Raw genomic sequence first — 12,746 nt, 5'->3', positions numbered from 1 at the left:
TGCATGTATCTGCTTGTCGGGCGCAATTCGTACGTTCCCAACTGCAACACTGGAAGTAATGCTAGAACTCACACAAAGGACTGCATTACGAAAGTAGTAAGCTTAGGTGAATTAAATGATTCCACGTTGGACCTATTACGAAGGGAAATCACTATCAAGTGGTACACCGACGGTTCGAAAACGTCGGAGGGGATAGGTGCAGGAGTTGCAGGCCCAGCCACCAAACTCTCCACCCCCATGGGAAGTTTTCCAGGCATCTTTCAAGAGAAAGTCTAGGCTATAAGTCGGTGTGTAGAGATAAATCTTCAACGCAACTATCGCAATGAAAGTATTATCATACTCGGCCATAGTCAGGCGGCACTAAAAGCGATCTCTGCTTATGAAGTCAAATCGCTACTAGTGCAGGAGTATATAGAACGGCAACCAAGTGCACCTTATTTGGGTGCCTGGTCCCAGGAGTTTAGCCGCGAATAAACTGGCAGACGATCTGGCCCGCTCTGCAGCCTCCACAAGAATGGTAGGACCAGAACCTTGCATCGCGGTTGGTCCACATACCATTAAAGAGCAGCTCCGTAGTGAGAAAAGAGCAGGCAAGGAGAGACATTGGCAACAGCTTTAAAGTTTAAAACGTAATCAATCTCCCAAGAAACAAGTTTTGGGTACTTGTCGCGTTCTTCACCAACCATTGCAGGCTCAAGAAGCATCTATACAACATGGGCTTAGCTTCTTCTACAAACTGCCGATTCTGTGACATGTAGCCGGAAACCCCAGAACACCTGCTAGCAGTCTGCAGTCGCAGAATTAAGGCCCTTGGATCCATTTTTCCAAATAGGGATCACATCGCTTCACTAGCACCTAGCCGTATATTGGAGTTCATCAATACGCTTGGGCTAGGTGAGTCGTTGTGACTTAGGGGAGGGCACAATAGACCATAGATCGCGGATCATACCTCTATTTCAATCTATCTAACTATGACCTCAGAATACCGGCTTACGGCAAGTATTTATCGTTACTTTTTTCGGTTTACGCAGTGACAATTTTTACAAAAGCAATTGCACTATACCTTCATCATATGACGTAAACACTTTTGTTAATTCGTGAAACAAGCTTAACTTAATAGTTTTAAACCAGAACTAATGGACATTGATACATTACTACAAATTATGACTACTCATAAGCAAACTCAAACAAATCAACCACAAGTAAGTGGCAACAGAAATTATTGGCAGACTAATTTTCAGCCAACTGAAACATCAACCACAAGTAAGAAACACCAGAAATTGTTGACAGACTAACTTTGAGCTAAATAGTGTACCACAGAGGAAGAGCATTTATTGAAGAATTTTCTCCAAAAATATTTTATAAACAAGGGTCAAAAAACGTAGTTGCTGACACGTTGTCAAGGCTAATGGTAAATAGTTTAACTAGTTATGGAGAGTCAAGCGACTAAGTGATTCAATAATAAATACGCAACATTCTGCGAAAAGCAGCGATGAATATCAGATTATTGAAACAAAAAAAAAAAACATTGAACCATGTTAAACCACAAATAGTAATAAACAAAGGAGAAAAAATAACAGTCTTAGAGACGATTTCTTATTTTAACAATAAACGGTCTCTAATTTAATATAGCAAGCCAAAAAAGTAGTTAACGAAATATACTGATTAGGTAAAGTGCTTTATGAGAAAAGGACATTTTGAAGAAGCTTTTTTCACAATGAAATTTTTGTACACTAAATTATTCCCTAATGATGTTACTAACAAAGAAGATCAGGGGGCAATTATTGAAAAATCACATAGTAGGGCGCATAGAAATTATAGGGAAAATGTAGCACAATTTAGGCAACAATGTTGTTGGCCATTAATGATAAAACAATTTAAGCAATATGTGAGAAATTGTAACTGTTGTAAATATGTAATAATAATAAATTCGAAAGACACCCGAAACTAATTCCAATAGGGGAAGCACCAATACCTGAAAAAGAAGGAGAACAACTCCAAATAGATATTTTTTTACGTAGAAAAGCTAAAATTTCTTACATGTATAGAATTTTATTCTAAATATTTAGTGTAAGACACATTGAAGACAAATTAAATCTAGAAGAAAAAGTTTTGGAACTTTTACAAGCATTTCCAAATGTAAAAAGTATACAGGCACGTTCTGGAAATCGCGCGATTTCAATTCGGATCTGAATCTTGTCCCCTTGTCTGCACCGGAATCCACGTGAGTTTAGCTAAAGAGGTTTCTACTTGTCGATTTAAGATGGTTTCTTTTTGCTTCAGGTTTGTTTCCAGCTATCGGTTAAGTAAACGTGCAAAAATAGTGAACGAAATTATATTTTTAGTTAGAGAAACGTCCATACCTAATTTAATAAAATTGGCAGCAAGTCTTAGGTTTTTCGCCGAAGGTTCGTATCAACGTTCAGTTAGAAAGGATACCGATATTGCTTTGGGAAAGAGTATCAGAAATTTGATTCAAAATGTTTGGAAAATATTTGTGCCCTATGTGGATTAAGCTTCAAATGTCAGAAGCGGATTCCAGAAAAGCAAAACTTCACTTTGTGCAACAATTTGCATTGATGGAACTCATAGATTTCTAGTTAAACCTTTCTTATAATCGAGGGTTTTGGCTACTGGGAGATTCTGGTTTTGGTATAGATCTATTCTTACTGACTCCATATAGAAACTTCAACCCAGGATCACCAGAACACAGATTCAATAAGCAACACGTAAGGGTACGTAACATTGCAGAGCATTATAGGAGTTCTAAAGAGTCGTTTTAGTTGCCTTGCCATATACGCTACTAAAAGTAACAAAGGTAATCGGAAATCTAACCAACAAAAAAGGTATGTTAAAGGTATGTTAAAACAAAAAGGGTATATCACTCTCTTTAAACTTCATTTTCTATAATGGATTACAACGGGTATTGATACATCTAAACAAGGTACCGTTTCTTGTTTTGTCCGTTTTATCATTATTTAAATTGTGATAATTTAAAAAAAATGAGTGCAAGTTCATCAGGTATGTTATTATATCTAAATTTAAAATTGTTACAAATATTACTTAAGACTTTTGAATAGATTTTAACGAATCGTCAACCAGCCGTGATGTGGTAAGAAAAACGAATGTTCTCAAAGTGTCCGAAATCAAAGAAATGTGGAATTTCGCTAAAATACTACAAACTTTCGACACTCGCGAGAAATGTGTTTCATTTGCTGAGGAAGAAGGATTAATTTTAAAATGAAAATTATGCCGTACGCATAGAATACCTATGTTGGCGGTTGGCGTATTCCGTTGCCGGAAAGGTGCCTGCCGAAAACGAACTGCGGTGTCGAAGTCGAATGGGACATGGATCGAAAACATTAAAATACCACTGTCTCAATTTTTTTATTTAATGTATTGTATTATTGCATCACATTGGTCGCATGCGGAGGTGCGAAAGAACCGGTTGATCATCAGGTAGCGGTAGGAAAAATTGGCGCCCCTGGTAAAATTGTTCAAATAGACGAAAGCAAATTCGATAAATTAAAATATAACAAAGGTAATAATAAATACATTGTTGTTTATTTTTCATTCGTAAATATTTAATTTGTTCTATTTTAGGACGGAGAGTGGAAGGCCACTGGGTCCTAGGGATGGTAGAGGATGGAAGTGACGACCTTTGGCTGGAAGTGTGTCCTGAAAACGTGAGGTCTGCTGAAGTGCACATGCCCTTAATACAGAGACACGTGGCACAAGGTACCATATTATGTACTGACTGCTGGAAGGTGTATAACTGTCCAGTCACGGGTATGAGCAAGCGACCCAGACAATCCGTTTGTTGCAGAGGATGGAACCAATACACAAAGGATAGAGTCCCAGTGGCGCGTTATCAAACGTTTTTTTTTTATCAAAGATAATTATAGTAATAGCGAAGACTTTTCAAATTTTATATATGAATACATGTGGAGGAAAAATATCGCAAATCAGCATCAGGATTCATTTGTAAAATGATTAGATACAATATAACATACATATTAGCCATAAAACCTTTTTCTTTTATTAAAATGGAAAATTTAGTTCATAATACAATATTTTGTAGAGTGTAATTGGGTATTTTATTTATTTTGATTGTTTTCCTCGTTTGGATATGACAACACTTATTATCTGTCAACATGGAACCCATTTGTTATGTATGTGCATATAACGAAAATTGTGTAAAAATAAAAAGATTATTTAAAGCAAATATTAAAATAATTAATATAAAATAAATATGTAGAAACATTAATATAAAATAAAAATTAACTATAAATCGAGAAATTGTAAGATAAAATTTGGGAAAATTTTAACTTAAAATACAAATATCTCGAAAACTATAAGTTTCCAGCGGCTATAATTGTATATATTCTTTGTCTGCTCTATCCAACTATTGTTCTCTTAACTCTGAAATCGTGAGATGGTATACTAAAGTTTCCCACTTTTTTCAATTCAACAAGGATTATGTCTTGTTTTCAGTTCTTATGTTTTTCTTTTAAAGTTTAAAGAATAACGTTCAGATATATACTACTTTGTTTTTTTTTTTTATTATATACTTATCTATATATATAAAAATGAAACCCGTTTCCCGTTGTCACGCCATAACCTGAGAACGGCTAGAATTAATAGAAGAATTTGCTGTTTTTTTGTAGTTTTCTAATACTCTGTAGAAGGTTTTTACGGAAAAAAATATTAAAAAAATATCTCAAAAAGATTGAAAAAATACATTTAATTTTGCATATTTTAAAAAACGCGCGTAACGAATGTCATCGTCATTCACAGCCATAGACTATATTGAACTAGCATCGTTTGTTCGGAAATGTGGTTACTTAATTAAATTCTTTCGCACTAATTTACTAATTTTTGAAAATTACTCGCCACAATTAAATGTACCGACTTTGACGGTAATAATGATAATACCAGTTATGATTTCATTTTAATGTAAGAATTTAATATTAATAAAATATGTATACTATGAGTTAGATTTCAGAATAGAAGTTAGATTTCATATACTAACTGCAACGAAATACGAAATGCCTTCAACTTCCAGCCAATTTCAGCACTGTTGTACCCGGACAAAATTAATTAATTGCCCGTATTTTCCCAGTCGCACATAATAATTATTGAAATCATAACTAGCTCGGTAATCGAGCTATATGGAAAGAAAAATTGCTGAAATTAGTTTTGATAATAACATTTTTCTAAATTAAACTGCTTACTCAATATAATTTAATTACACCTTACCAAAGCAAGGCGTGGCCGGGGTCTTCTAGTATTGAAATAAATATTATTTGTACAAACCGTTGATTTAAATCGTTGTCTTTTAACTTGCCGAATTTGAAACGATAAAATTGTAATGATTCCGATTTCCAGAACAAGGCGACAAAGAGATTTGCTGACGGAAAATGTGAAAATATTGTCCGAAAACGATTTGCAGAACATGCCTGATAGTTATGGATTATGAGCCAAGCTTAGTACAATACAGTTCAAATCCTTGATGAAAAGGTTAAATATAGAAATTTATTATTGCATATTCATTCAACTCTAATATATATTTAAAGCAAGGACACAGCTTAATAACTAGTTTTGAATCAGTTATGAGAGCAGTTCAACAGTATAATAAAACAATTCATTCAGCAACAGGTAAAAAACCTGGTACTATTTTATTTAATGAAGTAACTCACGAAAATATGAAAGATTTATTAAAAAATGTTAGAGCACTCTAACAAAGAAAAGGATGGAAAAAAATAAGGAGAAGAAAATATACGAAAAAATATATGATGACAGAAATAATTTAAATTCCAAATACAAAAAACAAATGGTGATAGAAGACTTAGGAATTAAAGTCAAAATTCAAAATTGAAACAGGATAATCCATAAAGGCAGTATTAAAGTTTAAATTTGCTATCTGAAGAAAATTATACAAATTTCATTGATACTATTCTGTGTCATCATTGTCAAGCCATACATAATTGATTACACACAAGAGAAAATTATATACTTATAGAAGAGGAAAATTTTAAATTTATGGAACATTATACCATTTAACCAACTTATAATATTCTCAAAATATAGTAGAAATTTACAAAATGAATGAAGAAATAATATTAATTGACAATTCAAGTATATATACAAGTATATGAAAATCCAACAGGAAAAAGTTTGAGCTAAAAGTATTTAGGATTAGGAAAATTTAAATCATTCTTTGTACAGAATATGTCGAAACAAAAAATACTACCTTAAAATTAAACAGTGTTAATATACTGACTCCTATTAAACAGGATATAAAAAGGATTCCTGTTTGATGGTCATTTATTACGATAATATTTATAAACATACGTGCATACTTTATGCATAAATTAATTAAATAAATTAACCCTAAAATGAATATAAAAAATGCAAACGAATAATGAGGAAATTTTAATAAAATTGTCAAATCAAATGGGTTAGTTCTATCACAAAGCACTAAACTGTTAAGTAATTATTTCGAGAATACGGCAGAAGCGTTTCGACTTAGAAGACTAATGGCACAATCGGTACATAACATTGGATACCTCCAGAAGCCAGACCACAGCTGGACGGTATCCAATGAAGAGACTCTAGGCTTGCTAATTGATACTCACTTCCCAGACAGCTCCGAAAACCACACAATAGAGTATACATTGGGCAGTGAAGTAGAAACAGAGTCCCCTCCTGTAGTCATAGGGTGCGTTCGAGATGGCAGTCACGACGTTCTGCGTGAATTTTTGGCAACACTTGCAACAACATCACGTTCTACTGTCACTTTTTGCACGCAAATAATCGGCAACACTAAATTGTTGTCTGCAAATCAAAAGAGTATCAGAAAATATACAACACAGTAGCTGTACTGCTGCAATTATTACGTAGCTCGAACGCATCCTACAAATCGCCGAGACCAGACGGTTTATTCCTGGCTCAGTTGCAGCAGTCCCAGAGCTACATAATAAACTGTTTAACAATCATGCTCAAAGGGGCACTGCAATTAAACTACATATATTCGCTCGTTATGGAGGAAAATCAAGGTGATATACAAGTTAACGGCAGCCTCCACAAAGTAACTTTACGATCTTTATAAACAAACTATTTCTGTCCACTCAGCAAAAATACAAATTCTTAATAAGCATCTTTGCTTATTTAAGTAATCAATACTCATTCCAATAAAGCTAAGACCACAGCTTCTTAAATAAGCATCTTTGCTTATTTAAGCAACAAATACTCTTTTATTAAGCTAAGACCACCCATATAATGTAAACAACAAAACTAATTGCCGAATAAGCACATATTGTAAATTGACACTTATTATAAGACTTAAGAATATAAGAAAAATGTATATATAAGAGTAAATGGAAATAAAGAGATTCAGTCTTCCATCAGGAGCACTCAAACCAAATCGTTGATTTCTTCCGTGCTTGCGCGGATAATATATTTTTTAAAAACTTCTACATAGGAGGAAGTTAATTGGCGCCCAACGCGTGGGGCATGTGTTAGATATCCTCGACAAAAAAAAGGGAGAAAAAAAAAACAAGTATCCCTAGTCGAAAGGATAGTGACGCGTGTCGAAACAAAAAAATTAATTAGCAATCAAGTATCCTCTCGGGAGGAGAAAAGAAAGAAAAAAAAAGCAAAAAATACGGCTACGCGAGTGAGACGCGCCCGAAAAATCAAAAATACGCCAACGTGAGTACGACGCGAACAAAAGGCCCGAAAACCAAAAAGTACGGCTACGCGAGTACATAAAAAAAAAACCCATAAAAACTAATTTAAATACCAAAGAACAATAAGTTCTAATACTAAAGATTTAGAAAGTTTGAAAAAGCGATTGCAAGCAAACAAGTGTTAACGCTGTGAACAAACGAACCTTCAAAAAAATACAACGCTATGTAGTGAAATAACAATAATAGCAAGTGAACTATAACAAAAGTGTTGCTTTATAAATACGCCAATTTCGAAGCAATTCAAATTGAATAAAGTGTGTAAAAAAAAATATATTAAACCTAACACCAAAAACTAGACAGAGAAGAACTAAGGCATTGCACGCTAAGCCGAAGCGTTGCCAACGAGGGACACAATTAATTAAAATCAACACTGGCAAGGGAGCTAAACACCAATCAACAAACCCCTTTAGAGAAGGACGAAAAACGAGTAAGCCGATATTTTAATATATATTAAATTTATAACAATAAAATTGTATTATTGTAATAATCCTAGTAACATAAAATATCTTAAGTATAAGTACTCAAATTTATAAAAAAACATGTTATAAATCAAGGCTCGACCAGCCATATAACAAAATATTTAAAAACCGCGATTCACCACCGCAAGGGGGACCCTCCGGTTTATAACATAAACTCAATTCTGCGATTCTGTACTCCAGACCCTCCAGAATAAAAGAGTCTCCTTTCCTAGAAAGGATCACAAAAATTATTGTTAAAAAAAAGGAACAAAGAGATTCCACAAATCCAGCCGAAAGTAATAACGGCAAGAAAATAAAATATTTATATATATATAAGAAAATAAAATAAAAAAAATGTATTTCCAAAACTTTGACAAAAATGACAGACGCCTTACCAACTGACTCAGACAAATGTAGGTCAGATAAATCTTATTAAAAATAAAAAAAAGGATAAGGTAGAAACAAACAAGATAAAAGTAAAAGCACATTATTTATTATATAAATATACCAGAAATATGTCAGGGACATTACCAGTAGATTTGGATGTTGATAAACTAGAGAAAATAATTCGAAACTTAGGGAAAACTGAAAATTCTTCTAAAAATTATTTACCAAAGGATGACCCATCTAAAAAACATAAAATAAATTGTATGAGGGCAGTTTTTAAATACATAGGAAAAAACAAAGTAGCAACAATTGAGGACTATTACAATAGGGATACAATAGTATCTGAAACAATAGCTATGATTAGGGTATGCGAAAAGGAAAGACGTTAAAACAATATTAAAAATAAAAAGCATTCTTTCATAGAAGAAAATATTTTTTTTTAATGGGAAATAATTCAAGTACACTGAAATACGAAAGGTTGTACTATTGTAATCATTGCAAGGGCAACCATAAATCTGAAACTTGCACATATTTAAAGCACACAAAAACTAAAATAATAAAAAATGGCTCTAAATAGTGAGAACGAGAATCTTGTTGCTAGACTAATAACTGCAACAAATGCTTCTCTTAGACTAGAGGTAGAGGAGTTGCGAAAGCAACTGCAGGACTTAACACAGTCAACTACAGTAGTTGATTATAAAATAGAAGTGATCGATCCACATATCAATTGTGATGAGTCACTTGAGGTGGTCAAGTCACTACCAGAATTTAATGGAAACCAAACCAAATACGTTAGCTGGAGGGAATCAGCCAATAACGCAATGAGCTTATATGTAAGGGGCAGCCGTAGATATTTTGCTGCATTAACTATATTAAGAAATAAAATTACAAACGACGCTAACGACATTTTATCCAATCACGGGACAGTTCTTAATTTCGATGCTATTTTAGCACGACTCGATTTTGCTTACGCGGATAAGCGACCAGCTCATATTATCGAACAGGAGATGAGTATTTTGCGACAGGGCACTTCTTCAATTATAGAATACTATAATAAGGTTAATGAAAAATTAACTTTACTTATTAATAAAACGATAATGACTTACGGATCGGATAATGCCGTAACTAAAGAATTAAACGCAAAAAATAGGCGGGATGCGTTGCGTATATTTATAACAGGTCTAAATGGAAATTTAGCCAATATAATATTTTCATTATCACCAAGTGATTTGCCAAATGCGTTGGCAAAAGCACAAGAATTAGAATCGAATAATATGCGAGCAATTTTCGCATCACAATTCGGGAAAAATCCCAATTATTACAGACAACGTATTAACATCAATAACGGAAATTTCAATAATAATTTACGGTTTCCACAAACCCAACTTCAGAGAGGCTACAACCAAAGGCCCTTACAACAAAACATTCAGGCAAGACCTATCCCAATGGATGTCGATCCAAGTACTCGAATCCAAAATCGACCACATTATAATGCAAATAATACAAATAATGTACAGAATACAAGAATGCATACTACAGATAAACGACCATATGCCAGCGCACAAATAAGTAATCAACCACCAAATAAAACACAAAGGATAAATAATATTAAAGAGGATCATTTTTTAGATCAAAACTAACTCTGCCATATATTTTCTTACATGACAGGGTTAATGGCCAAAACTTTAAAATTTTAGTAGATACGGGAGCAACAAGTTGCTATATAAAATCAGGAATTTATAAGAATAAAAACGAATTAAATATATATAAAAGAGTAAAAACAATTAATGGATTTTCGATAATACGATATTATCATTTTATTACTATATTTGGTAAAAGACAAATTTTTTACGAAATCGAAAATTTAGAAGCAGACTTTTTAATTGGATACAAATTCCTGAAAGAAATTAATGCAGTGATCAACTTGAAAGAAAAAAAGTTGATAATAAATAATGAAAAGGAAGAAGACATATTTAGCTTAGGAGATGAATCTGAGCAATATGAGATAAAAGAAAATTTAAAAAATGAAAACACTAAAGAAAATATAATTACTTTGGGAGCAGAGACTCCTAAAGCGCCAGCTGAAGATTTATACCAGCACAATGAATATATTAAAAATAAAAAATATAATGTGGAACAAAAAAGTTCTACAACGCCAGCCGATGGTAATACCGGCAACAAAAGTAAAAAATTCAATTATAAAAAATATAATGTGGAACAAAAAAGTTCTACAACGCCAGCCGATGGTAATACCGGCAACAAAAGTAAAAAATTCAATTATAAAAAATATAATGTGGAACAAAAAAGTTCTACAACGCCAGCCGAAGATAATACCGGCAATAAAAATAAAAAATTTATTGTGGAACAAAAAAGTTCTACAACGCCAGTCGATGTATTTACCGACAATAAAGATGATTGTATAAACAAAATAAATTTAGAGGAAGAATTCTCTGAAGCACCAGCCGAAGGAAATACCGGCATAAATGAAGAAAGAATTAAATATTTGAGGAAAAAAATAAGAAATAAAATAAATGAAATACATTCTTCAATAAATATGAATTTACCGTTTCGAACGGATATTCGTGCGGAAATAAGAACCTCGGTAAATACTCCAATTTGGAGTAAACAGTATCAATATCCTTTAGCATCAAATGCTTTTGTGAATAAAGAGATTGATAATCTTTTAAAAAACGAAGTTTTACGACCAAGTAAAAGTCCTTATAATTCTCCAATCTGGGTGGTGCCAAAAAAGGGTATCAATGATGATGGCACAGCAAAATTAAGAATGGTAGTGGATTTCAAAAAACTAAATGAAATTACTATTTCGGATACATATCCGATACCAGATACAAACGTTATACTTTCAAATCTAGGAGGATCACAGTATTTCTCCACAATTGATTTAGAATCAGGATTTCACCAAATTTTAATGAAGCCTGAGGACATCGATTTTCAGTAAATAATGGAAAATACGAATTTTTAAGAATGCCTTTTGGTTTAAAGAATGCACCAAGTATTTTCCAACGAGCTATGGATAATGTATTAAGAGAATTTATTGGAAAATTCTGCCACGTATATATTGATGATATAATTGTTTTTTCATGCAATTTAGTCGATCATATAAAACATTTGAATCAAGTAATCAACTTACTTAAAAAATCAAATATGAAAATATCATTAGAAAAGTCAAAACTTTTTGAAAATGAAGTTGAATTTTTGGGATATATAGTTGCAAAAGATGTAATTAAAACGGATCCGCATAAAGTCGAAGCGATTTGTAATTTTCCATTACCAAAAACAGTACGACAACTTCGAAGTTTCATGGGAATGATTGGATATTATAGGAAATTTATCAAAGATTTCGCAGCAATAGCTAAACCACTAAACAAACATTTATCTGGAGAAAATGGACATGTATCTCAGCATATGTCAAAGAAAATTGAAGTTCGATTAGAACAGGATGCAATTTTAGCATTTGAAAAATTAAAACAATTATTAACCAATCAAGTAGAATTAACGCAACCAGACTTTAATAAAAAATTTATATTAGCAACCGATGCCTCAAATGATGCATTAGGTGGTGTGTTAAGCCAAGATGGAAAACCTATTACATTTATCTCTAAAACATTGAATTCCACAGAAAAGAATTATGCAACGAATGAAAAAGAACTTTATGCCATAGTTTGGGCATTAAAAACTTTAAGAAACTACCTTTATGGAGTATCAGATTTAGAAATACATACAGATCACCAACCTTTGACTTTTGCAGTCTCTTCAAGAAATCCTAATGTAAAAATGAAAAGATGGCATACCATTATTGAGGAATATGCTCCAAAAATGATTTATAAACCGGGAAAAATTAATATAGTCGCCGATGCCTTATCCCGACAAAACTTAAATAATATAACTGATGATTCATCAATGGACACACAACATTCAGCAGAGAGTTCTGATAACACACAAATTCAAGAAACAAAAAAACCATTGAATCAATTCAAGCAACAAATACTTCTTAGTAAAGGTCGCTTTACCATTCACGAATCTATTAATAATTTTAATAAAACTAGACATATTATTGAATATGATACACTCGAAAATTTAATGACTATTCTAAAAGAATTTTTACAACCAAATCTTGTAACTGCAATAT

The 12,746-nt window shown here is 32.7% G+C and overlaps 1 long non-coding RNA gene across 1 annotated transcript; it reads right to left on the bottom strand.

Annotated features, from left to right (window-relative positions):
• Positions 1-4,944: 4,944 nt before the first annotated feature.
• LOC138857198 (uncharacterized) lies at positions 4,945-5,502 on the bottom strand. Its single transcript, XR_011396229.1, has 2 exons — positions 5,235-5,502; positions 4,945-5,167 (listed from the first exon to the last, which is right to left on the bottom strand). It is a non-coding gene; the product is annotated as an uncharacterized lncRNA (long non-coding RNA).
• Positions 5,503-12,746: the final 7,244 nt, after the last annotated feature.

The sequence above is a fragment of the Bactrocera oleae genome, chromosome 4, assembly GCF_042242935.1.
Source record: "Bactrocera oleae isolate idBacOlea1 chromosome 4, idBacOlea1, whole genome shotgun sequence".
Taxonomy (NCBI): domain Eukaryota; kingdom Metazoa; phylum Arthropoda; class Insecta; order Diptera; family Tephritidae; genus Bactrocera; species Bactrocera oleae.
Note: the sequence above shows the minus strand (reverse complement) of the source record. Positions and strands in the feature narration are given on the sequence as shown.